The sequence below is a fragment of the Desmodus rotundus genome, chromosome 4, assembly GCF_022682495.2.
Source record: "Desmodus rotundus isolate HL8 chromosome 4, HLdesRot8A.1, whole genome shotgun sequence".
In the NCBI taxonomy this organism is placed as follows: domain Eukaryota; kingdom Metazoa; phylum Chordata; class Mammalia; order Chiroptera; family Phyllostomidae; genus Desmodus; species Desmodus rotundus.
The window spans coordinates 123,384,839-123,398,062 of record NC_071390.1 but is presented as its reverse complement, the minus strand read 5'-3'; the positions used below and the strand labels follow the sequence as shown (position 1 = coordinate 123,398,062).

The 13,224-nt window shown below is 34.8% G+C and overlaps 1 protein-coding gene across 6 annotated transcripts in view; it reads left to right on the top strand.

The window, feature by feature from the left end:
• The window catches only part of EPHA5 (EPH receptor A5), a 322,354-nt gene that overhangs the window by 159,939 nt on the left and 149,191 nt on the right, over window positions 1–13,224 (top strand). The window lies entirely within an intron of this gene.

Genomic DNA, 13,224 nt, shown 5'->3' with positions numbered 1-13,224 from the left:
TAAGCTTGTCACCTCATTAGTATTGCAGGTGGACTTTTGTCTGTGTGCACATCCATCCTTTCCAGAGTACTCAATGAAATAGTACGTGTTTGAATGGAATCAGACTTAGTCATATGATATTAGTATAAGATTGTAGCTTGTGGAATGATTGAGTTGACAAGAGAATGATGATGGGAATCAAGTCTTGACCAAAATAATTTGAATTATTGTCTTTATCCACTCAATCAAGTGGCTTTCACTTAAGAGTAGGAAAATGCATGCAATTAAATTCATAGTTACTGCTGATTGAGAAAACTGAGGGAAACATTTGGGAGTGTCTGGACAAAACAAAGGCATTTGAACAATTCACTAAGAAACAATATGAACATTCTAGATGTTTAATCCATGTTCCAAGAAGTTCACAGGGTATTTTTACTTCATTAGGGAATACATTGCACATATATATGCTACATTTCTCAGTGGATTTATATTTTTTCTCCGTTTACTCTTTAACTCAAGGTAGAATCTTAAAAAGGGCTAAAGAGCCTGATAGGAATAGTGAAAATTAAGTTTCCTTTCAGTATAGTCACAGCTGCTGGCAATACTGGTATATGTCAATTTCTCATCACAGTAACTAAATGTTACAAGTGTTCAGTAAATGTGAACCGTCTTCACACATCAGAAATACACTGAGTTTAAACACGGGATTTCCGTCTTCTTGTATAACATCTTTACTTGGCTCAGCTGTGAATCTTCCACTAACATATTGAAAGCACATAGAACAATCACTAATAATTGTATTATTTTGGGAGAATATTCTCTTCCTCGCATAACTTCTTTGAAAGCTGTATTCCTCTGATGAACTAGATGTAGGAGATGACTGTTTATTTTATACATGATGTGCTGAACAAATATTTGCTCTAGTTGTTTTTTGACTTGCTGGATTGTTCAGACTGTAAAAGTATGTTTTTTTAGAACTCTAATACCTAAAGTACTAAGAAAAAAGAATTTTTGTCAGGCTGTGCAAGGCATATTATTATGTAAAACAAACACCTATTCAGAGAAGACATTTTGTTGACTTTTGTTTTTTCCCAAGTTCTCAGGGTACACAAACTTACCCCCAAAAATCAAAATGAGGATATTTTTCTTAGTATCTGTCATTGTAGACCAACTAAATCTCAATTTCCACAAAAATTTTTGACTTCAAGAAACTCCTAAAAAGTCTTAGATTTAAAGTTACCTTTGCTAGACCTTTATCAAGTACCAACATTATATAAAGTGGTCTGTGATAATTAGTTTCTAATGCCTGAATATTTTAAAGCATTACATTGAAGAAATGTGAATTTTATTAAAAAACCTCTTTCAGCAGATTTTAATTTTGGTTTCAATTTCCTCTAAGGATTTTTTTTTGAGATATGCATTTCTTTCTTAATCGATTTGTTTCAAATTTGTTGTCATTTTCTTATTAATTTGGTTTTGTGACATCAATGAACATATAAGCAGTTCAGATTTGAAATTATATTTGGAAAATACAACAAGAAAAAAATAAGAACTTTTTATACTTTGGAATATTTCATTGTTTATTTTACATTTTTAGTTTAATTTTTAAAGTTTTCAATTACAGTTTACATTCAATATTGTTCAATGTTATTCTGTGTTAGTTTCAGATGCACAGCAAAGTGGTTAGAAAATCATTTATTAGATGACTAGACATCAAATTATTTGGATAACACTTCTGTTCTTCTGTTTTATACTTTTAGGGTTTCTAAAATATATCTCTTTTAGATAGATGTATAGATGGATAAACAAACAGACAGATAAATAGTGATATACCAATATATAGCATGGAAATTAAAAATGCATTGTCTGCAAATACTTTAAACTTTTATCAGCTCACAAATAGTGTCTGTTATAAGCTTCTGTAAATAAAACTTTAAAGTTTTTGTTTAAAAATATTTTTGAAGTAGACATACCATATCTAGCTTAAGTTTGAAACTATTTTAATATAACAAATGTATATTTTATCCCAAGAAAAAGTAAGCACATTCTAATAAAAAATTACTAATGGTTTAATATGCAAAGGCACAGAATCCTACTTTTGAGCTGTAATAGATGACATTTTAATTGTTTTGGGTTAGTCTTTGACTTTTGGACTCTTTCCTCAGAGGGCTAGTTTGACATGATATGCATTGCAAAATGCATCAGAGACTTTGGAGGGGATGTCCCAACTTGTCTCAGCACAAACACTGTTGTAGGTGGTCCTTCTCTTTTGATGGGTTTTATTTCTTGATTCTTGCAAAAGGGTTTTGCAGACAGGATCATCCCATCTCATCAGATACTTTTAGTTTAATGTCATTCATGTTGTTGAATAGAATGTTTCAGAGGGTGTTGAGATGATCAGGATTACTGAAGACTAAATCAGGCTGGAGAGCTGGCAACTTAAGAGAATGCTGGAACAAGGTGGTGAAAGTACAGCACTGTCGTTGCCAAGGGGGCTGCAAACATTTTCTGGGGATCTCTGTTTATGGGGATGTTAAAAAATGCATTGCCACTCATTACACCGTTACTATACTACAGTAACTACTGCAAGGGTCTTCATTAATTTTCTTCGGTGGAGAAACCATATTGGCCGTGTTTGTAATCACTATGTCATTAAATGTAAGGTTGCTTGCAAAGATTCATTTAGCTTCTACTTATATCAAACAGGTAATTTAAATCTGTATATATTTATAATCATTATTGTTTATCCTCCCATAATTTTTATGGTGACACTAATCACTGCATTTCCCCAGAGATACAATAAAAAATTGTGTTCACAGTTTTGGTGGGATAAGATGCATTAAACTTCCATTCCTGCAATTTTATAGCTTATACTTCATGGGCCTTAGAAATAAAGAAATATTTCTTTCAGTTGCAGGGTAAATTTTCCAAATATGTGACAATGGTTTGATAAAATGATCAAAGGCTAGAATGGAGGTAGCACTGTGCTGATTGTCATATGATCTCAGCACAAACTTTTATTCATCATATGACCCCACAGCCTCCATTCAGATCAATGTTTCTTAGTATTATTCTGGATCCACAGGAATTAGTGTTAGTTCAGAGGCAGTTTTCAATGATGTCTGAAAGATCTGGGCATTGACTGCTACATATACTCTATTTAGAAATGTCCAGAATTACCTTTATAAAAAAGTTAAAAAGAAGCTGTACATATGAATAAAATCATGTAATATTTTTTTCTTTCACTGACTGCCTTAACTCAGCATAATTTTATGCAGGTCAATCCATGCTGTTGCTAAGTGTGAGAATTTCTTCTTTTTCACTGCTACATAGCAATCCATTGTGTAACTGTACCACAGCTTTGCTCTCCACACATCCATTGATGAACACTTAGGCTGTTTCTAAATCTTGGCTATTATAAATGGAACTGCTATAAACATAGGGGTGCATATACATTTTTTGTATTGGTGTTTCAAGATCCTTGGAGTATATTCCCAGAAGTGGAATTTCTGGGTCAAAAGGGAGTTCTGCTTTTAATTTTTTGAGGATACTCCAAATTATTTTCCACAATTGCTGCACCAGGGTGCATTACCACTGACAGCACACGAGGGTTCTCTTTTATCCAGATCCTTGCCAATATTTGTTATTTGTCGACTTATTGATGGTAGCCATCATGACAGGCGTAAGGTGACAGGCATCTCACTGTGGTTTCAATTTGCCTCTCTTTGATGAATAATGATGTTGCACTTTTTTTTCATATGTCTGTGGGCCCACTCTTTCATATGTGGAATCTAATGCACACAACAAACTAATGAACAAAACAGTAACAGAAACTTAGATACATAAAACAGACTGAAAGCTGCTGGAATGGGGGGAAGTGAAAGATGGTGAAGGGATTCACCTGGGAACATTTATGTACAACCTATGGACTCGGACAAAAATGTGGGGATTGACTTGGGGCAGGGGGAGAGTAAGGCTGGCTGGACGTAGGGAAAGGGAGGAAAAGCAGGAACTATAACAGCATAAACAATAAAAATTTTAAAACAATTAAAAACTAAAGTCTCGTGACATAACCCCTATCAATGCGATATGCCTAATTATTTAAATTTAAAAGACAAAATTTGTAGGCATAAGTCAGTTTCATCACTGTGAATGACTTTCAAATCATTTATTGCTACTTTTTATTTGTTAGTAGCCAACAATATTAAAAATAAAATTTTGAACAAAAATAAATGGAAGCATGTAATAAAAAAGATGTACAGTATTAATATATGATGCTATTACACAGTCCTTCAAGGGTAGCCAGCTTCTTTCATTTAAAGGGCTACAAGGTAAGTAAACTAACTCAGGTACAGGAATTGGTGAGAGACCCTGACTAACTAGGTCATGAAATTTTGATTTGTATTGCTCATACCATGATGCCTTTGGAGATACAAATCAATTGGCCTATTACTTTGGTCTGTGGATGCCAGAGTATTATACTTTTTACTATTCCAATTCTGTTGTCTATTTTGAAATCCATGCCTCCTTCATTTCAATGGTAAAGTGCTACTACTTGGCCTCTGCCACACTGAACCCTAAAGAAATCAAGAAGTCTTTTCACTGTAGCTTCAGCCTCTGTGTTCTCAAGTACTGAGAACAATAACAACAACAAAAACAGAGAAATTTTGTTTATAAATATGGCACTGTCCTCATCAATTTACTTCTCATCATTTTGGTGCAGAAAATGTCTACTGGGCTGTTTTCAAAGATGTTACTAGTGGATATTTTAATGAATCTTGAAGTATAAATCTACTTTAATATTTTTATATCAGTAGGTCATTTAATGCCGCCTTCTACAATAAAAATGTTGTCCCCAGTATCTGAACTTTATTTAACTAAGGCAACTTTTCAGTCCATATTTTGGTCAACTAATAGAAGCATGTACCATGTACAGGCTACCTAAATAATCTCATTGAACCTAAAATCTCTGATTGTGCATTTATACCAGCTTGAATTAAATTGTCTCTCACTCCTATGTCAGGAACATATGAAATCCATTTGCACATGTATTTCCAATGTTTCAGTAAATTTAAGTTATAAAATTTTGTGAGTCTCATGTTCAAGAAGTTTTTGTCATTAGTAGTGATTCAATCATTGGTTCCTGAGACTATATTGGGACCTTGAGTTCAGATGATGCAATAGATTTAGGCAGGAAGAAAATTCCTTCTTTAAATTAGTTAACAATCTTTAATAAGTTGTTTACCTGGTATTAAAAACCCAAAGGAACAACATCCTCATTCAGTTTTAGAATAGTGTAACCTGACAGCAAGAGAGACTCAGTACACTGCAGAAGCTGAGAATATTTTGAGTCATCTGAATTTCACATTCTAATGCTCAGGTTTCACTTCTTCCCCAATCAGTGTGAGCTTATCTTCTTAGAAAGGAAGGCAGTGAATTCAATCATTTTTGTAATTTGGGAATTCTGTGGAATAAGACTTGGGTTTTGATGCCTGGCTCTGCCATCCTTTTCACTGGAAGGACATGTGAAATATCTGATCATCTCAGTATGACTTGATATCAGAATTCAGACTTTGAGCTGCTTATCTTAATTCTGCAGTGCAGTTAAACACAGCCAATCCTTCCCATATTCCCTGTATTTCTTGTGTTTATAATTTAAAACAAATGGAACTTGGTAACCAAAAATATTATCTTTAAAAATCATGTTATTTGAGATGACCATACGTGATGAGACATATCTCACTAGTCCAAGCATTGTTAGGTTACCATCCTTTAACACTGAATAGGACCTTGCTCCTGGGAAACACAGCTAGTCAGGTGTCTGGTCCTATACTCCCATACCCTTAAAAGACTGTTGCCTGCAGCACTTCTCTTTGGGAGCATTTTTTAAAATGTATATCTTAGTTGTTAACACAATTTACCCTGGATAGTTTCAACAGAAAAGTCCTTCAATAGAGTATGTGAAGTGGTTCATACAATCACTGAGAAGAATAGATTCAAACATTATGAGCTAAGTTTTCAGGAGAAATGCCCAACAGCCAACCACAGGTCTGGCCTGATGAAGTACACATTGCCTCAGAGGCTGTCAAATTATAAGGGCAGGTGCTTGATTTTACTGCAATAGCTGTTGCCAAAGGCAGCATTGCTGCTACAGAATCACAGACTTGAAGATCCTGAAAATTGTCAAGGTTTGCTGCCATCTTCACCAGAAGAAAGCAAAGACAGAGGCCTCTGTAAGAGCCTGATTCTTTAGGTTGCCTATTTGAAGCCATATTTTGCCTGGGCAAGTCAGTCTGATTTTCTGAGTTCTGATTTCTGTGTTGGCTAGAAAAAGTCTATCACATGAGATTTATAAATATATACAGTGACATTCAAATGGTGATATATGCCAATGAATTGTTCAAAATTGAATGAATATTCCTATGTATAATTTTTAAATGTTGTCTGTAATATTTTAGAACAGTCTTCTTTTTAAAGTAACAGATTTGTCCATTTTATCTCCTCTTCTACTTCCATTCTTCCTCTCTTCCTTCTTTCCCTCCTTTCCACCTTTCTTTTTTTTAATTTTTTTCCATTCTATATTTTTGTACTTAAGGTTGAGTGTTAATAGTGTGCCTCAAATCATGGCACATTATTATCATCATTAAATCAAACAAAGCCTCATCTAGCATGCATATATATGTGTGTGTGTGTGTGTGTGTGTGTGTATAATTTCTATCCCAAATGCATTCATTTGCCATTTCTACCCTAAAGAACAACCATTTTATATGTTTATTATTTTTATTCATAACTATTCTTATAAAATATGTATTTAATATTGCATGAATGTGTTTTAAATGTAACAGGCACCTTACATATCTTCTCTATACTAATTTTTCACCATTATCAAAATATTTTATAGGTTCACTCATGTTGCTTTTGGCGATCTCACACGATACCTAAAGCTAGCATACATCCACTATACTTTACATGCCAGCTCAACCCAGTAAAAAATCTAGATTAGTATAAAGGTCTAGATGTAGAGCCAGGCTTTCTGGTTTCCATACTATATCTGCCACTCACCGGCTGTGTCACATGAGTTAATTACTTAAACATCCCAGAACCTTAGTTTTTCCATTTGTAAAATATAAAAAAAAAGTATTATCTATACTGCAGGATGGTTGTGAGGATGAGTTAAAATTGGCAAAGCAACTAGTGTAATGACTAGCATTTGATTGTGTTAATAAATGCTACTATAATAGTATTTAAGAAACCTTTTAATAATATTCAAAATAGTATGAGTTCATGGAAGAAACTAGGGGATTTTATGAGCATTATATAGACAGACTGGTGAAATCAGTTGGAAAGATGAAAAACATTTAAAAACAAACAAATAAAAATAACAGGTAACAAAACAAACTGCTTCAAGTTAGAGGAGTAAACCAAGAAACTTCATTTTTTCCATAACAACACTATTTTCACTGATTTCTGAAACATGGAGATGTATAATAGCACTAAACTTCTAATTTTGATAAAATAAGTAAGGCAATAACATAAAGAAACAAGAGAATAACAGCATCAAAGTTAGAGCAGAAAAGGGGAAATACCTTGCATATAGACAATAGACACAATTTTCATTTTCATCAAAATAGATGTGGAAAAACACAAAATTTTCTAAGTACATCATTGTTATGTATCTTTAGATATTAATTTAGTCAATTATTGAAAGTTCTAAGGAAAAATATCCACAGGCAAATATTTTACTTAATTACATTTCACAAATATCTCTACACTGGCCTCACACTGACGCTTCTGTCACCAGATGAGTGTTCTGATTATATGACCGCCAACAGGAGCTTTTGATTTTGCCAACTGAGGCTGCCGGTCTACACTGAAACTTGGCTCAGTGAGGCACAAGTTCTACGCTATTCCCATGCCTATTTGCTGTTTTGAAAACATAATTTGAAGATGAGACTCTACGCTGATAGATTTGTCCATAATTCACCACTGGTTTATTTAATAATGGTTAGCAAAAGGGGTGGAATATTTTTAGAAGCCATCAGAATTTGTCTTTGGTTCATTGATTTTAGAATCTTTCCAGATATGTACTGGCTTTTAAAGGGGCACTTCAGGGTATTCTCTTCCTTCTGTCTTTCATTTCTACTCCTTGTGGTAACGATGACAGGAGCAACAAGGGCTAGCACGTTCAGCACTCACTGTGTGCACATTGCTATGCAAGAACTTTATGCACATTTTCTTATTTGATCCATGGCATAATATTATTACTCCCATTTTTAAGATGAAGAAACAGAAGTTTAAGGATGTGATTTGCCCAAGGTCACAAATCTACTGAGGGATAGGATTACCAACCAGGGAATTCTTACCTTAGAGCCATGAAATTCTGAATCACTGGTAAATGCTGCACATGCTATTTTCTCTACCTAAAACCTATCTCTTACATACTTGCCCTAGATGGCTCAGCCTTCAGATCTGCTTAAATTGCTCCTTGCTTGAGAAAGCTTTCTCCGCTCTTTAGTTTAGTTAATCTGGAGCACAAATCACAATAAATATATGCTCTCTTGTCTGTTTTTCTGGAATTTTCCCCTGAAGTTCACAGCAATGCCTAGCACCTGTGTTTGTTGAAAAAAAGGGTTCATAAATGTTGGAGTTTGATGGTTTTTCAATTGCTCAACTCAGTGTTATGATCAGTAGTAATGTTGATGTGTAATGTGTTTTTTTTTTTTCAATTCTTCAGAAATTTTGTGCCAAATTATTGTTAGTTTCTGTTGGGTCTTTTTCTTTTAAAAAATAAATTAATGGTCAAGACACCCAGCCCTAACTGTCATTCATAGGTTTTTCAGGATTCTGAAGTATGACATTATCATTTAAAGTCTGCTGCTTAGCTGGCTTGCCTACTTTCTTAATCTCTTTTTTAGACATTCTAATCTTTTCAAAAGGATTCACTGAGAATGACTGAACCCATTCTAGAAAAAATTTGTGTAATGATTACTGTACTATTTAAAGTATTTTCTACCTTCAGTGTACTTAATAATTACCTTCTCATGGAATACACACCCTGAATTTATGATTCAATTTATCCAAGAATTGGCACATTTTAACACACACACACACACACACACAGAATGTTTCTGCTGTAGGCTGATTTTGGCCTACATTTTGAGAGAAACTGCACTTGAGGGAGGTTCTAATATTTGTTTCCTATCCCTCTTCTCCAAGAAAATGGTGACAACCCTTTAATCAGGTGTGCGTGATATTACTTCTCCCAAAAGCTCTTTATAAAATACCTGCTGAAAGTCTGTTTTTATACCAATGAGTGTTTTTGTTAATGCGATTATCTTTCTCTCTAATCTGAGTAATCTATCCTTCCCACGGCTCAGCTGGAAGCTAGTTTTGAACTCTGCTCTGTTTGTGTTGATTTGGGTGGAAAACTGATTCCCTGTTCAACCGATACATTTCCTGTGTGAACAAACAAACAAATATTCTTGTGGCTCAGCTCAGAATCACAAAAGCTCGGTATTTGATCTATTTAATCATTCATCTCATTGACATTTATGCTATGGATTAATTTGTGTAAAGATGTATATTATAAATTGATATGCATGGAATATAAATTTGTTTAAAAACTCACTCTGAAGTGCCGTTGCCCTTTATTACTGATCTTTGAGAATTAAGTTCAGAAAGCAGCCCCATGCCCTGGCATCACACAAATTTTTGTGTGCTTTTAGATGTAGTATAATGGTGACACCACAATGCAAAATCATGTTTAGGTCATCCATAGGCATGAGTTATCTCTTAGGTTCCGAAGCAAGTTTACTTAGAATACTGAAATGTTTTTTTCACAGAGTATTGAAATGACTTCTTCATGTGATTTTCCTTAAATTGGTTGCCATGCATCAAAACACCAAGTTCCTCTTTCATTCCTTATACTCTACCGAGCGCTCTGAAAGATATAAAGTACGCAGTTGAGGTCATACTCCACCCTTAAGGGACTTTATTTTCCCACTGAAAAAATAAAGAATTGAAGAGTGAAGTTTAATAAAGTACAACAGTAGGAAAGATGTTAATGCCAATGTAGGTATTAAACTCAGCAACAATAGCACCAAATTCATTATTTTTGAATGAGGATTCCGATCGACTTGTCGACTTCAAATTATTTTCTTTATCTAATCTTGCCTCCGTTACCACGTGTACTTGTCCGAAAGGGCTTCAAATCTACTTAGTCATGATAAACAGTTGCACTTATTAGAAATGGATGATAAACCATTTTGTAACGGCCCTTGTAACTATTTAAATGATTATGTCTAGTCTGGTGAACATCACTACTAACCATAGTCAGTCTTTAGTGATAATGACATGTGGTTGAATGAAATAATAAAACAAAATTAAAAAAATAAGACTACAGATTTGGGGGAGCATTTTCACTTACTCTGTCACATCTAATGTGTTAATAATTAGCGGTCCACCCGAACCGCCATCGGAGTGTGGTCAGAGTACGGTGCCTGTTTCGTAGCATGACCCGGGCACCGATGTCTCATCCAAACAAGCATCTAGCCAGAGCAATTGTTTTGAAGATGGACAATGTTTTCTGTTAAACAAAATATACTTTGAGTGATGGCTTTCTGACTTTATTTTTTAAATAAGTTTTCCTCTATTAGTAAGGAAAGAGAGGCTAGTTTATGAATCTCCATGCCTCGGAGGCCTGAGGATATGTACGGTACTGCGAACGGCTGCTTAAATTACAACTCAAGCGGTGTTTTCCTTTAAACTTGTGGTAAGAACCAAATATAAATATTAACACACTAGTATTCTATTGGTGCCATTTCTTTGTTCTAGTTATAGAGCCTAAAGTATCTGAATTTAGAGGGTCTTTATTTTTTAAGTAATCTTTGTTTTCCCTAATAAACCAGAAAATGACATTTGAAGACATAATCTTTTAGGTTATAATCACTGTCATCAAGTATATACTCATATCGCCGCCCTGTCTGGTGTGGCTCAGTGGACCAAGTGGGAGCCTGAGAACCAAAGGGTCGCAGGTTTGATTCTTGGTCAGGGCACAGGCCTAGGTTGTGTGCCAGCTCCCCAGCTGGGGGGCCCGTGAGAGGCAAGCACAAATTGATGTTTCTCTCCCTCTCTTTCCTTCTTCCTTCCTCTCTCTCTAAAAATAGATAAATAAAATATTTACAAAAATGAGTATACTCATATTAATAAGGCTTTATTTGTTATTATGTAGTGCTTGCCCCTAAATATTCTATAGATATAAAAGAAATACTTATATTTTAGAAAAAATATCTAAGTTATTATTGGTAATAATGGGAGTGATAGTAGTGCTTAGTGTTTATTTTTGTTTTGGTCCATTTTAGAGAGGTAAAACTTATGTATGAGAATAAAAGGATTCAAAGATTGAATGCATAATTTTTAACATTTCCCAATAGGATGCTGATACTGGTACTCTCAGAGGGAAGGTTGACATTTGTTTGTTCTAGGGATTTATGTCTATTTTTCTAGGGACCAGGACTGGAAATATTAGTGGCTTGTCCCTGTAACTGTCAAATCACAAACTTAAAATAATTGGTAGGTGCTCTTAATGTCACATTGTCTGACTTTTTTGTCTTCTTGTTAAAGCACTATCATTATGTTTGACCCTTTGGTTATTTTATTGCTTTAAAGAAAATATCCAACACTATACATTACTGTGCTGACTTTAATGTAGAAAAATAGTATTCATCAACTCGATTATGATAAGACAGAGAAAATAAATGTTCTACTTTTATGTGTTTAGAAAACCCTTAAAAACTTTCTTCAGTTACTTCTTTTTTTAAATTTTTAAAATTTTTATTGTTATTCAATTACAGTTGTATGCCTTTTCTCCCCATCCCTCCACCCCACCCCAGCTGAACCCACCACCCTCCCCCACCTCCACCCTCCCCCTTGATTTTGTCCATGTGTCCTTTATAGTAGTTCCTGTAATCCCCTCTTCCCACTGTCCCCACCCCACTCCGCCCTGGCTATTGTTGGATTGTTCTTAACTTCAATGTCTCTGGTTATATTTTGTTTCCTTTTTTCTTCTATTGATTATGTTCCAGTTAAAGGTGAGATCATATGGTATTTGTCCCTCACTGCCTGGCTTATTTCACTTAGCATAATGCTCTCCAGTTCCATCCATGCTGTTGCAAAGGGTATAAGCTCCTTCTTTCTCTCTGCTGTGTAGAATTCCATTGTGTAAATGTACCATAGTTTTTGGATCCACTCGTTTGCTGATGGGCACTTAGGTTGCTTCCAGTACTTGGCTATTGTAAATTGTGCTGCTATGAACATTGGGGTGCATAGGTTCTTTTGGATTGGTTTTTCAGGGTTCTTAGGGTATAATCCCAGCAGCGGAATTACTGGGTCAAAGGGCAGTTCCATTTTTAGTTTTCTGAGGAAATTCCGTACTGTTTATTCTCTGAACATGCAAACTCTCTTTTCCTTTTGATCTTCCTATATGTTTTTCTGACTAGCATCCTACCATCTTCCCCTTGCTCGTGGCACTGAGTAGAAGACACATTAATTTATTTATATTCTGGTTTATTATGGGTGTGGTCTATTGGGAAACAAATGAAAGAGGCAAGTTTTACTCTGTTGCCATCTCTTTAATATACAGCTTTAACAACTACCTTGCTTATTTCATTGGTTATCACTTTTGGGTGTTTATTTCTGCCTTCTGTTCCCAGATGAGGAAAAGACATGGGAAATTCATGGGAGCAGCTCAAATGCACTGGGGCTGCTCCCGTAGAAGAAAAGAGGAATGCTACAGAGAATATCTGACCTTAATAGCAGGGCTGTTGGACCATAAAATCTTAAGGAGAAGAAGCAACCTGGACACAAAGTCCATGTTTACAATTAGATATTACTAGGTAATGTTTGAGAATTGCCAAAATCATAGATTCTCTCTCATGCATTTTTTCCCACCTCACATCCCATGTCTAACCATTAGTAAATCCTAATCATTCAACACCTAGATGTATCTATATAATTTATTTTTTACTCATTCTATCGCTAACACTTTGATCCAAACTATCACTATTTTATAACTAGATTACTGAAATGATCTCCTAATTAACCCCCTTGTTTTCTGCTTGGAACCTCTACAGTTTATTCTCAACATAACAGCCACAGGAATCTCTTTAAAATATTCCAAATTATATCATGTCCTTGCTCAAAGTCACCTCATGACTCCCCATCTTGTTCAGAGTAACACGCGTAGAT